At 46.1% G+C, this 12,645-nt stretch overlaps 1 protein-coding gene across 2 annotated transcripts in view; it reads right to left on the reverse strand.

The window, feature by feature from the left end:
* Positions 1–5,966, reverse strand: part of EIF2AK2 (eukaryotic translation initiation factor 2 alpha kinase 2) — a 33,630-nt gene extending 27,664 nt beyond the window's left edge. For both annotated transcript variants that reach the window (XM_018055123.1, XM_018055121.1), the window contains exon 1: positions 5,704–5,966. The gene's annotated coding sequence lies outside the window, so the exon portion shown is untranslated. The remainder of the gene's footprint in view (positions 1–5,703) is intronic.

Below are 12,645 nucleotides of genomic sequence, written 5' to 3' on the forward strand. Positions count from 1 at the left end.
TATGCAAAGCAGCACTAGTCACAATAATCCAAAAGTAGAAACAAATCAAATATCTATCAGCTGCAGAAAGGTAAACACAAGGCTGTACATCTACACATGGAATCTTATTCAGCCCTAAAAAGGGTAACGTATTGAAACACGCTATACCATGGTTAAACGTCAAAACATGCTAAAGAAGTCAGACATAAACAGTAACAGAGCATATGATTCCATTTATGTGAAACATCCAGAATAAGTAAATCCATAGACAGAAAGTGGTCCCTGTTGACCTCTCATTTCTTATTAGAAAGCTCTTCTGATTTTCCTTCTTCCAAGGACACAAGTTCTTTCTGACACTCCTTAATCTCCACAGCCTTTACATGCTGGAGTTTCCCCCAAGACTTGGTCCAAAAACACTACTCTCTTCACTCTAGACTTTCTCCTCAAGGTAATTTCCCTCATGGCCATGATTTCACAGATCATCTATCTGTCATTACCTCTGAAACTTATATGTAATTAATGAACCTCATTCTGAGTTTCGGAGCTCTCTATCCAACCTCTCCACTTGGATATCCTGAAAGGCTTTTAAACTCCCAAAATCTAAAACTGCATTTATAATCTTCCCTCAAACTGGTTTAGAGTTTCCTTCCTCAGAAAATGACTCCACTGTCCACCCGTGTCTGAAAGTCAAGAATCTGGGAGGCATCCTTGATGTGTCCTCTCCGTGCCTTCTGATCTATACCTAAGCCCCGTCCTCCAAATCCTTTGACTGCTCAGTGATGCCTATAACCACCATCCTGGTTCAAGCCATCACCGTCTCACTCCTGGACTTGCTGCAAGAACCTCAGAACCAACTCCTCACGGTTGCTACAACTTCCGATTTTTTAATAGAACTTCTTTCTCGTTGTAAAATATACATAACATGAAATTTGCCATTTTTAAGTGAACAATTCATGGGCAAAAGCACTTTCACAATGTTGTAAGCCCACCATCACCATCTATTTCCAAAACTCTTTTCATCTCCCCAAATAGAAAGTCTGTACCCACTAAACAATAACTTCCCATTTCCCTTCCCCCTCAGCCCCTGGTAACCACCATTCTATTTTCTATGCCTATACATTTGCCTATTCTAGGTATCTAGTATTAGTGGAATTATACAATATTTGTCCTCTTGTGTTTTAGCTAATGTCTTTAAGGTTCATCCATGCAGTATGAAGCATATATCACAATTTCCTTCCTTTTTAAGGCTGAATACTATTCCACTGTATGGATATCCCATGTTTTGTTTATCTATTCATCTGCTGATGAACACTTGCATTATTTCAACCTTTCGGCTACTGTGAGTAATGATGATATGAACATTGTTGTACAAAAATCTATTCAAATGCCTACTTTTGAATCTTTCGAGCATACACCTAGAGGTGGACTTGCTGAATCATATGGTAATTTATAGTCAACTTTTTCAAGAATTGTCAAGTTACTTTCCACAGTGGCTGTACCATTTTGCACTTCCATCAGCATGCACAAGGGTCCCAATTTCTCCAAATCCTCACCAACAGCTGTTCTTCTCCATCTTTAAACTAGTCGTGTCAGAATCTTTTAAAACCTCACTTCAGTCAGGCAGCCTCCACAAGCCATCAAAGCTGTTTTTGTCAAGGTTACCAATGGCTCTCCCATCTCTGAAACTAGTCAGTGGTCTGTTCCCAGCCCTTTTCTTCTGGACACATAACTGGCTTAGGCATGGTTGCTCCTATGTCCCTCCTCATCCCTTTGCTTGGACACTTAAGACACCATCCTCTCCTAGTTTCCCTCCTGTCTCACAAGCTATTCCTTTTCTGTCTCCTTTCCTGGTTCCTCTTCATCATTCTTTCCTTTAAACATTCCATTGTCTCGGGGTCCAGGTCTCATATCTCCTCTCTGCTCTACTTACACTCACTCTCTGGTGATCCCCTCAAGCCTTGGAGCTTTAAATTCCACCTACACAGAGGTGGTTCTCAAAAGGACGCCTCCCCCACCAACTCTTTCCTGGCTCCCAACTGCTTCTGACCAACCAACTCCCTCCTGAAACGCTCTGGGCTCCACCCCCTTAGCTGCTTCTGCCTGGTGAACTCCCGCTTCCTCTAGACTTCAGCTCAAGTGTTACTTCCAACAGCCCCTGGAAGACATCCTGGTTTGATGCTCTACAGCCCTTATCTCCTTTATTACAATTGCTAATTTAACTGACTGTCTTCCAAAAGAGACCAAGAGCTACAAGAAGCAACAAACAGGAGAGGATAAGAGATGGCTGGAAATGTTACAATGAGATAGACAGGGCGTTAGGAGGTGGGGACAGAGATATGAGGGAGGTGGTTGTAACAGTGGCAAGGGAAGACCCTTCCTAGGAGGCAATACTGAAATCAAGCCTGGATGATGAGAAAGTCCATCATGCTTAGACAGGGGGAAGAGCATCTCAGGCAGAGGAAACCGTGAGGCAGGCACCAGCATGGCTTTTGGAAAGCTAAGACAAAGTCAAGGAGACTGCTGCACAGTGAACGAGGGGAAATGGTGGGATATGAGTCAGAAGGCAGGCAGGTGCCACAGCACGGAGACCTTGAAAACTCCGGTCAGGACCATGGACGTTACTCCAGTTGCAATGGGAAGCTCTTGGTGGGTTCTCAGCAGAGGGGTGATGTGGTTGGACTTATGCTTTTAATGATCACTCTGATGCTATGGAAAGAACAGAGTATGAGGGGTGGGGATAGAAGAGATGAGCAGAGCACAAGCAGAAGTCGAGAGACCGAGTCAAGACTGCCATGGTGGTTTGGGTGGGCAGGGCTGGTGGCTGGAAGGGCTCAGATATGAGCAAAGGCACGCTCTTCACGTCACTGCTTAGTGTTATGGAAACAGCTAGGCTTTAAAGCCACATAGACCTGGGCTAGCTACCCCTCTGAACCTTTGATTTGTGATGTGAAACCAGGGATGAAAACACCTGATTCGCAGGTTGTTGTGCGGACTAAATCAAACAAAAAAGCATCCAGGAGAGTTTCCCACAGCCCTGGCCCTCAGTGAACAGTGCTCCTGGTCTGTAACTCCAAAATCCAAGAAGCACTGAAAACTGAGGTTTACTTTGTTTTCATCTGTTTTGTTTTTGCTTGGTGTGTAGCCCCCCATCTAGACCTGAACTGACACAAGCTACTTACAGTCTTAACCATACTCTGTTGTCTATTTATACATTTCACTGCAGATAGCATTTTATGATAGCGTTGCCCCCAAACCCTACTGAGAACATTACATAATTGACAGGATTTACGCTGCCTTGACTTTCTAAAATCCAAAAACTTCTTAAGTACCAGAACATACCTGGTTCAAGGGTTTCAGATAAGGACCTGCAGCCGCACAATTATTTCCAGGAATCAAAGCGCCATTTAGTTTAGTCACAACTATGAGATCATATGTCCAATTGGATGAGGTCATAGATCTCAGAGGGCTCCCCAGGTGCCTAGTGGTAAAGAACCCGTCTGCCAGTGCAGGAGACACAGGAGATGCCGACTGGATCCCTGGGTCAGGAAGATCCCCTGGAGGAGGAAATGGCAACCCACTCCAATATTCTTGCCTGGAGAATGCCATGGATAGAGGAACCCGGTGGGCTATAGTCCACAGGGTTGCCAAAGAATCAGACATGATTCAGTGACCAAACAAAATCAAAACAGATCTCAGAACAGCAGTTATGAAAGAAGTCCTATGGAAACCTGAAGTCCTATGGAAACACCCTGAATCATCAGCACTTTTAACTTTAGCTGTTGATCTTCACAATGACAAGCCAGTTTGAATTTAAGTGAAATACTGTTGTTCAGTAGCTAAATCATGTGCGACTTTTAATAAGGTTTTAAATTGGCACACTTGAAAAAGTACTTACAAGTTTAGGGGGAAAAGCTGCTTCTTTTTAATTGTTTTTAATAAATCTTATTTTAGTGCTACAGAAAAATCCATCAGAATCACTAACAAATGTTATGTGTCCGTTTTACTCATGCCCAGAAGTTACTTTGCCTGTGCCCTCACACCCTTACGTCAGACTGTGAGCCCTTGTGGGCCTAGCCTAGCCCCCTCAAAGAGCATGCATAATGCTTGGCAAACAACATACATTCAACAGATATCAGATGAATTAAATGTATAAACTAGAGATCCAGTGTTAAGGAGCTTCAGATTCAAATGAACAAACGTAAGAGCAAGAGTACAAACTGCCCAAAATTGTAAGTTCCTAAGTGACAGCACGGAGTCCATCTCTTAGCTTCCATCTGGCAAGGCATTTTTTTAATACTAAAGAAATCACAGGCAATAGGATCATATTCTGGAATTCAAAGAGAATTTGTGAATTAGTATTCCTTAGAGAGGCTTCTCTGATAGCTCAGTTGGTAAGGAATCTGCCTGCAATGCAGGAGACCCTGGTTCAACTCCTGGGTCAGAAAGATCCGCTGGAGAAGGGATAGGCTACCCACTCCAGTATTCTTAGGCTTCCCTTGTGGCTCAGCTGGTAAAGGATCGGTCAGCAATGCGGGAGACCTGGGTTTGATCCCTGGGTTGGGAAGATCCCCTGGAGAAGGGAAAGGCTACCCACTCCAGTATTCTGGCCTGGAGAATTTCATGGACTGTACAGTCCATAGGATTGCAAAGAGCCCAACATGACTGAGCAACTTTGACTTTCACTTGTATTCATTAAACAAAGTTGGGCTTCCCAGTTGGTGCTCGTGGTAAAGAACCTGCCTGCCAATGTAGGAGACACAAAAGACCCAGGTTAGATCCTTGGGTTGGGAAGACCTCCTGGAAGAAATCATGGCAACCTACTCCAGTATTCTTGCCTGGAGAATCCCACAGACAGAGGAGCCTGGTGGGCTACAGTCCATAGGGTCTCAAAGAGTCAGACATGACTCAAGAGACTTAGCAAGCAGGCAAAGAATTAATGAGTACCTATTATTATGCACTAGGTTATCCTGGCCAACAAAACCCGACTCTTGTGCACTTACTAGGGCAGAAACACGGAGAAACCTATAGGAAATATTACAACGTGATAAGTACTAGAAAAACTAAAGCAGAGTAGGGGTACTGTAAGGGAATGGCCGAGTTTCTTTTACATGGAGGTTTTTCAGGGAGGATGCTCTCATACTGTTACACTGTTAACAAGTACAGGGTAAAGCGATCGACTCACTGGCCTATACAGGTCTCTGGGAAGAGCTTTCCAGGAAGAAACAGGCAGTGCAAAGGCCCAGAGGCAGCGGCAGTGCTTGGCAGTGCTCCAACAACCGAAAGGAGGCCTGTGTGGTCAGAAAGGAAGGCCCAGAGGGCCAGGCCTGTAGGCCAGCAACCTTCTAGAAGGTTCTAATGAAATGGAAAGTTATTGGAGAGTGGGGGGTGGGGTGGGGAGTGAGGGTTCCCTGCTCTGCCTTTGAGGACCTGGGGCTGCTGCGGTGTCGGTGTCGAGAAGCTGGAGAGTGGGGTGGTGTGGGGGGTGGGGGTGGGGTGGGGTGTGGGTGGGGTGGGGTGGTGGCGGGGGCAGTGTTTGGGCGGAGGCTAAAGATGGGCAATTGGGAAACAATTTCAAGGGATTTTCGGCAGGAGATTTTTGTTGCCAATCTTTTGGGCAATTCAGGCCTCTGTATTGTATTTCACATCGTCTATCAAGCCACAGCACTTTTCCGTTTTCCACGGGTTCCCCTCCCCCAACCAACCAGGGCCCGGGTTAATGGTTACCTGCTCGTTTAAAAATTCTTCGCGGGAAGAAAATGACTGTCAGCTCCCACCGCGCTGCAGGATGCTTTCCCCAGGTCCAGCCGGGGCCTGCACTCGGCTACGGGCCTCGGACAGCGCTACCGAGGCGGCGGCGCAGGGGTCCGGGGCCTCTTACCGGCGTTCAGTCCCGGGCTGGGGAGGCGGACAGGCGGGCGCGCGCTGCGGTGGCTCCGGCTGCCGGCCCTCGCTGCTCCCGCGCCGCTACACTCAGCGGAAGCTCGGCGAGTCTGGGCGGCTCGCTCTCGGTTTCGTTTTCCCGGCGGACTCCGCCTTCCTTCGGCCGCGCCGGCCCCTCCCGCACCGGTCCCCACAGGTCCGCACAGGCCCCGCTATCGCCTGAAACCCGCGCCTCCACCGGGCGTCCGCGCGTGGGCGTCCAGGGGCCTGCAGCCCCCACCCCGGCTGCTGGGACTGTCGCCGGCCCCGGTGCGGGGCAGGGTCCTCCGGGAGATGGGGAGGGCACTGAGGTCTCCGAGGCCCGCAACGTGGCAGGCCCTCTGCCATAAATGCTCCCCTTGCCTCTTCAACACCAACATTTGGGGTGGGGTGAGCTGACCCATTTGCAAGACCCTGATGCTGGGAAAGATTGAGGGCAGGAGGAAAAGGGGACGACAGAGGAGGAGGTGGTTGAATGGCATCACCGGCTCAATGGACATGGTTTTGGGTGGACTCCGGGAGTTGGTGATGGACAGGGAGGCCTGGCGTGCTTCGGTCCGTGGGGTCGCAAAGAGTCGGACACGACTGAGCTACTGAACTGAACTGGAGGGGCTGGATATCATCGGCTCCATTTTATAATGAAAGAAACTGAGTAAATCAACCCTGCCAAGGCAAAGCCAGGATTCCATTGCCCGTAACCAACGACGCACCTCTCCTCACAGCAACCCAGACGGGGGATGCAGAGGCCTGGGGGCATAATCTCCCTTCTGTTTCCATCTAACCATTCATTTATTCAACAGGTAATTGCACCTGCTGTACCAGGTACCAGCCAGTAGTTAGGAGAGCCATCTGCTTCCTGAGGGGTCTCCTGGAGTTTACAACCAAAGTCCTTACCAGTAGGATTTTTAATGAGAAAATTTTAAATCCTGCAAGATATCCTGAGGCAAGGTTTGGTGGCTCAGACGGTAAAGAATCTGCTTGCAATGCCGCAGATCCGGTTTATTCCCTAGGTTAGGAAGATTCCCCGAGAAGGGAACCCACTCCAGTATTTTTGCCTTGGAAATCCCATGGACAGAGGAGCAAGACAAGACATCCTCTTCATCTAATGGACTATCACACTCCCAGAGTAATACTGGCACCTTGACTGAGTGACTGAGGAGTGCTGAGTACCCATCTCACAGCAGTATTACAAGGTAGGTGCCATTACTGTGCCCATTTAACAGATGAGAAAACCGAGGTCCAAGGCACAGAGAAGTTAAGTAACAGCTGGTAAGCAAGGGAGCTAGAATTAGAACCAGAAGCCTGTACCTCAACATCCTAGCTAGGGTGAGGGGGAAGAGGCATTTCCAAAGTGGACTTTAGGTACACATTACATATTGGCTGTTCGCTTTCCCACGTCTCTTTTGCAGCCTCCAGTATTGCAGCCTATCAGTGGGAAGCACTATAGTTTCCTTGATTTAACTTCCCCACATATGAAGCACTAGTGGAAGATTTGGAAGGTAGACAGGAGTCAGACCCCTCTTTTTGTGGCCCTTTGAGATGCCAGAAAGCTCCAACTATAGTGATTGTTTGCCGGAGTCCATTTACCAGCTTTGTGGGTGTGAGGTGGTTATTTCAGAGGTAACGGCAATAGCAATGACATGTTTTCTGACTTTTTAAAGCCCCTGAACTGCCTGAAAGAGCTTAAAGAAAGAAAATGACAAGCTCAAGCATGGTCAGAGGATACAAGCTTTTATGACTGCCCAGAAGAAACTCTTGCTTCCTGTCATCTCAAGGTTCATGGAGCAGAAACTAGGTGCAGAGTTCAGTGCTGCAGCTAGCTGTTATTGTATAACCTTAATTTGTACCCTCCTCAGATCTCTTCTATGAACACTGAGGCCATTGACTGGGAAAGAATAAGATCCTGGGAATTTGGGTGGATTCAAAGGAGTGAAAAAGTTAGCTTAAAGCTCAACATTCAGAAAACTAAGATCATGGCATCTGGTCCCATCACTTCATGGCAAATAGATGGGGAAACAGTGGCTGACTTTATTTTGGGGGGCTCCAAAATCACTGCAGATGGTGACTGCAGCCATGAAATTAAAAGACGCTTACTCCTTGGAAGGAAAGTTGTGACCAACCTAGATAGCATATTGAAAAGCAGAGACATTACTTTGCCAACAGAGGTCTGTCTAGTCAAGGCTATGGCTTTTCCAGTGGTCATGTACGGATGTGAGAGTTGGACTATAAAGAAAGCTGAGTGCCGAAGAATTGATGCTTTTGAACTGTGGTGCTTGGAGAAGACTCTTGCGAGTCCTTTGGACAGCAAGGAGATCCAACCAGTCCATCCTAAAGGAGATCAGCCCTGAGTGTCCATTGGAAGGACTGATGTTGAGGCTGAAACTCCAATACTTTGGTCACCTGATGAGAAGAGCTGACTCACTGGAAAAGACCCTGATGCTGGGAAAGACTGAAGGCAGGAGGAGAAGGTCACGACAGAGGATAAGATGGTTGGATGGCATCACCTACTCAATGGACAGCAGTTTGGGTGAACTCCGGGAGTTGGTGATGGACAGGGAGGCCTGGCATGCTGCGGTCCATGGGGTCACAAAGAGCTAAGACTGAGCTACTGAACTGAACTGAACTGAAAGGAGTCCACTGCCCTCCAAAATTCTGCTGAGTCACCACAGCCCTTCCATGCTTGTTGGATAAGGCTGGTACAGCCAAGCATGAAGAGCCTGAAGTTGTCACCTTGTAAGGAGGTGCTGATTTTCCAAATGTCCTATTCCTACCTCATGAATTCTCTTCTAGAACTAGAATCAGATGCTAGAATGCTCCAAGAGGATACAGACAAGATCTGACCCAGAGAATACAGTTTACATAATGAAAGAATTACCTGATTTCACTAATTTTTATCAGCAGAAGCCCAAGAAAAGTGTGTGGATATGACTGTAAAGGTAACATGAGAAAAGGAACATAGTTCACAGTATGCACTCGCGCTGCCTCCAGCCCTGGGAGTGGTTCTAAGAGTTTGTTTAGTTGGTTTACTATCACCTGGGCTCAGTGGTGGCCAACATTAAATGAAATTGTGATGCCGAGTAATACAAATGAAGAAATCAAAAATACTTAGGGAATCAGGATTGTTAGAGTAGATTAATCATATGTAACCTGTCCATTCTCTTTCTAACCATGCCCCCTTAGAATATCCAAAGGACTCTCCTTCACCAGGCCTTGAGAAGCATATTTTCATCTTTGAAAAGCTCTGTGGTGGCTGTCCACGGTGGGTGAGGAATGTTGACAGGAGATGTTGGGATTGAAAAACTACCTGATTTCAATGGAGATTATGGCTCCCAGACTGGCAGAGGCCATGTGGCAACACTTAACTCCATCCTGCCTCCAAAAACAGGGCCGCAGGGTCAGAGCAGTAGTCAGAAAGTTTTGCTCACCAGACACCATTAGCAGTGGTAAACTTCCTGGAGTTTCTAGTGCTGAAATAGATGGCAGGCCACAGTTGTGTTACGTGAGCAGATATCTAAGACCCCTACGGCACGCACTCCTGCTCTCTGCTTTATCAGCCCACATCTCTGGTCTCATGGGGAGTTCCCTGTGACCAGGCAGCTGAGAAAGGAAAATTCAGGTGAAGCACTATACACTGGCTTTAACTGAAATGAACTGATGTGTTCCAACAGCCCTTCAGGGAAGTGGCCCTAAACGACAGTGGGAGAAGGGAAATCCTTCTAGGGTGCCGCTTCAACCAGTACACTGAGTTGTCACTTGGGAGGAGAGAAAGCTAGTGGCCTACAGTTTATCTGGATATTTGGAGATTTGGGGAACAAGGTCAGAGCATTGATAAGGAGGTCTGGGGGAAAAGGATGTGAGTGACCACTTGGAAGGGACACAGAGTCTGAGTGTATTGGATTTCCTTGTGAATCTTCATGAGAGGTACCCCCTTCTAAGGAGACTTGAGAAGCTAGTGTGCAAGAAAACGTCTGTAGATGTCAGTTGGCGTTTCCCCAGCTACCCCAGTGCTCGTTTAACACAAACGAATAGGAATGGGTGAGATACGCGTGCAATCTTGTCAAGGTGGATGTAACTGCTGAATGCCCAACACTCCGACAGCAGAGCCCAACATTGAGACCCCAGCACAAGTACCCTGAACACCTATGGAGACCAGCCCACCACCTGGTGGCAGGTTGTTACATGGAGCCCTTCCGTCATGGAGTGGGGCAGGGATCTGCCTTCTGTGGAGAAAGCATGCATTCCAGGTATGGACTTGCCTTTTCTTCCTCTAGTGCTTCTGCCAGCGCCATCATTGGTAGCCTTTCCAAATACCTTGTTCGTCATAATGATATGCCTTAGTAAGGAACCCATTTTGCAGAAAAAGAAGTGAGGCAGTACACCGACTACCATGGGATTCAATGGTTTTATCTTGAATTTATCACCTGAAAGCAGCTAGCTTATAAGATAGAGGGATCAAGTATTAAAGACTCAGTTACAGCCCCAGGTAGGAGATAGCACTTGGCAAGCTGGGTGTACTGTCCTTCAGGTATAGTATGTGTTCTGACCCTAGTTGCTCTTTCTTCCATGGCCAGAATACATGAGCCCAGGAATCAGCAGATGTAAAAGGGTTGTCTTCCATGATTAAACCTAATGAAATTCTTGCAAAATAAGTGCTTCCTGTTTCTATGATTTGGGGCTCTGTTTTCACCACGTAGTTCCTTGAAGAGGAATTTGAAACTGCACGTGGAGATTGCAGGTGCATCTTGCCATTAAGTTATCAAGAAAATAAAGGGGAGGGACTTACCTGGTGGTTGGTCCACTGGTTAAGACTTCAAGCTTTCAATGCAGGGGGCATGGGTTCCATTCCTGGTTGGAGAACTACAATCTCACACACCGTGTGTCATGGCCAAAATAACAATAATAATAATGAGGGGGTTACTGATCTGGTTGGACTGATTGATATGAATTAGCAAGGGGAAATAGTGATGCAGCCAGAGGTAAGCGCATCTTCAACCCGAGGTTTCTCTGGAGTTCCTTTCAGTAGTTCCACATTCAGTGGTGAGTGATATTTTCATTAATGGAAATTGAGAGGTCTCTAACACAGGTGGGAATGTTAAGGACCCGGATCCTTCAAGACTGAAGGTCTGCATCACCCTACTAACCAGGGAGACATCTGATGGCAAAGGGAGGAATGAACAAGGAGTTATAAACACCAGCTATGGTCTCATGACCAGATGCAAAATAAAGAACCATAGAAGCATGCATGTTTTTCCATAGCTTTGTCTTTGTTATATACAAATTAACTTTTTTTGGTAAATTATTTATTTTAATTGAAGGCTAATTACTTTACAATATTGTAGTGGTTTTTGCCATACATTGACATGAATCAGCCATGGGTATACATGTGTCCCCCATCCTGAACCCCCCTCCCACCTCCCTCCCCATATCCCATCCCTCAGGGTTGCCCCAGTGCACCAGCCCTGAGCGCCCTGTCTCATATATCGTACCTGGACTGGCAAACCATTTTACATATGCTAATATACATGTTTCAATGCTCTCTCTCAAATCGTCCCACCCTTGCCTTCTTCCACAGAGTCCAAAAGCCTGTTCTTTACATCTGTGTCTCTTTTGCTGTCTTGTGTATAGGATCATCATTACCATATTTCTAAATTCCATATATATGCATTAATATACTGTATTGGTTTTTTTTCTGACTTACTTCACTCTGTATAATAGGCTCCAGTTTCATGTACCTCATTAGAACTGATTCAATTAGAACTATTCTTTTTAATGGCTGAGTAATACTCCATTGTGTATATGTACCACAGCTTTCTTACCCATTCATCTGCCGATGGACATCTAGGTTGCTTCCATATGCTAGCTATTGTAAACAGTGCTGTGATGAACATTGGGGTACACGTGTCTCTCTTTCAGTTCTGATTTCCTCGGTGTGTATGCTCAGCAGTGGGTGGACCTCTTTTAATTGTCCTCCCTTCCCTTTTTACTTGACATTTGCTGATGGTGGTTAATTTTATAAGATAGTCTTTAGGACAGTGTCTTAAAGTGGGGTTGTGACTGAAATGAGGATGAACTATCACAGTGGGCATACAGATTTAGGAGGTAGGATAAGCATGTTTCCATTTGAAGGGAACAACTGCATTAAGTGGGAACATAGATTTGTTGTTTGCTTGAAAGATTATTGGTAGAAAGAGTGGACTGTACTATATGTTATTAAGTTTGACTTAGCTTCCATTTCAACTCCCTTCCATGTCTCCGCATCTCCTGGATTATAATGTATGGAAGGTTAAAACCACATTTTCCAGATTACTATGGAGTTAAAATTCTCAATATAATTCAGGTCTTGCCAGTGATGGATAAACAGTGGTGCAAGACTTGGAATATAGAAGGAAGTCCCATTTTCCTGTGACAGACCAGTTGACAAGCAAGCTCAGGGGAGTTAGCAGAAGCTGGACTCATGCTCCCCTGTCAGCTCTCAAAGGGCAGAGGCCATCTCTGGTGTCAGCAGTAGCAGTAACCCAGCAGTAAGTGACCTGAACTTTGTTCTCTTTTTGGGGGGCAAGGGAGGGTGGCTCCACAACAGTGTGGAAGTTTAATTCTGACATGCTGTTTCATTTGGTGTTACTTTCTTAATGATGCTGTTCTACATTTTAAATCTTAATGTTGCCCAAAATATAAATTGTTTCCTTTTTGTGTTTTTTTTTGTTTCTTGCTTAATAAATCCTACTCTGTAGTCATAAAAATATTAAC

The sequence above is a fragment of the Capra hircus genome, chromosome 11 (assembly GCF_001704415.2).
Source record: "Capra hircus breed San Clemente chromosome 11, ASM170441v1, whole genome shotgun sequence".
In the NCBI taxonomy this organism is placed as follows: Eukaryota; Metazoa; Chordata; class Mammalia; order Artiodactyla; family Bovidae; genus Capra; species Capra hircus.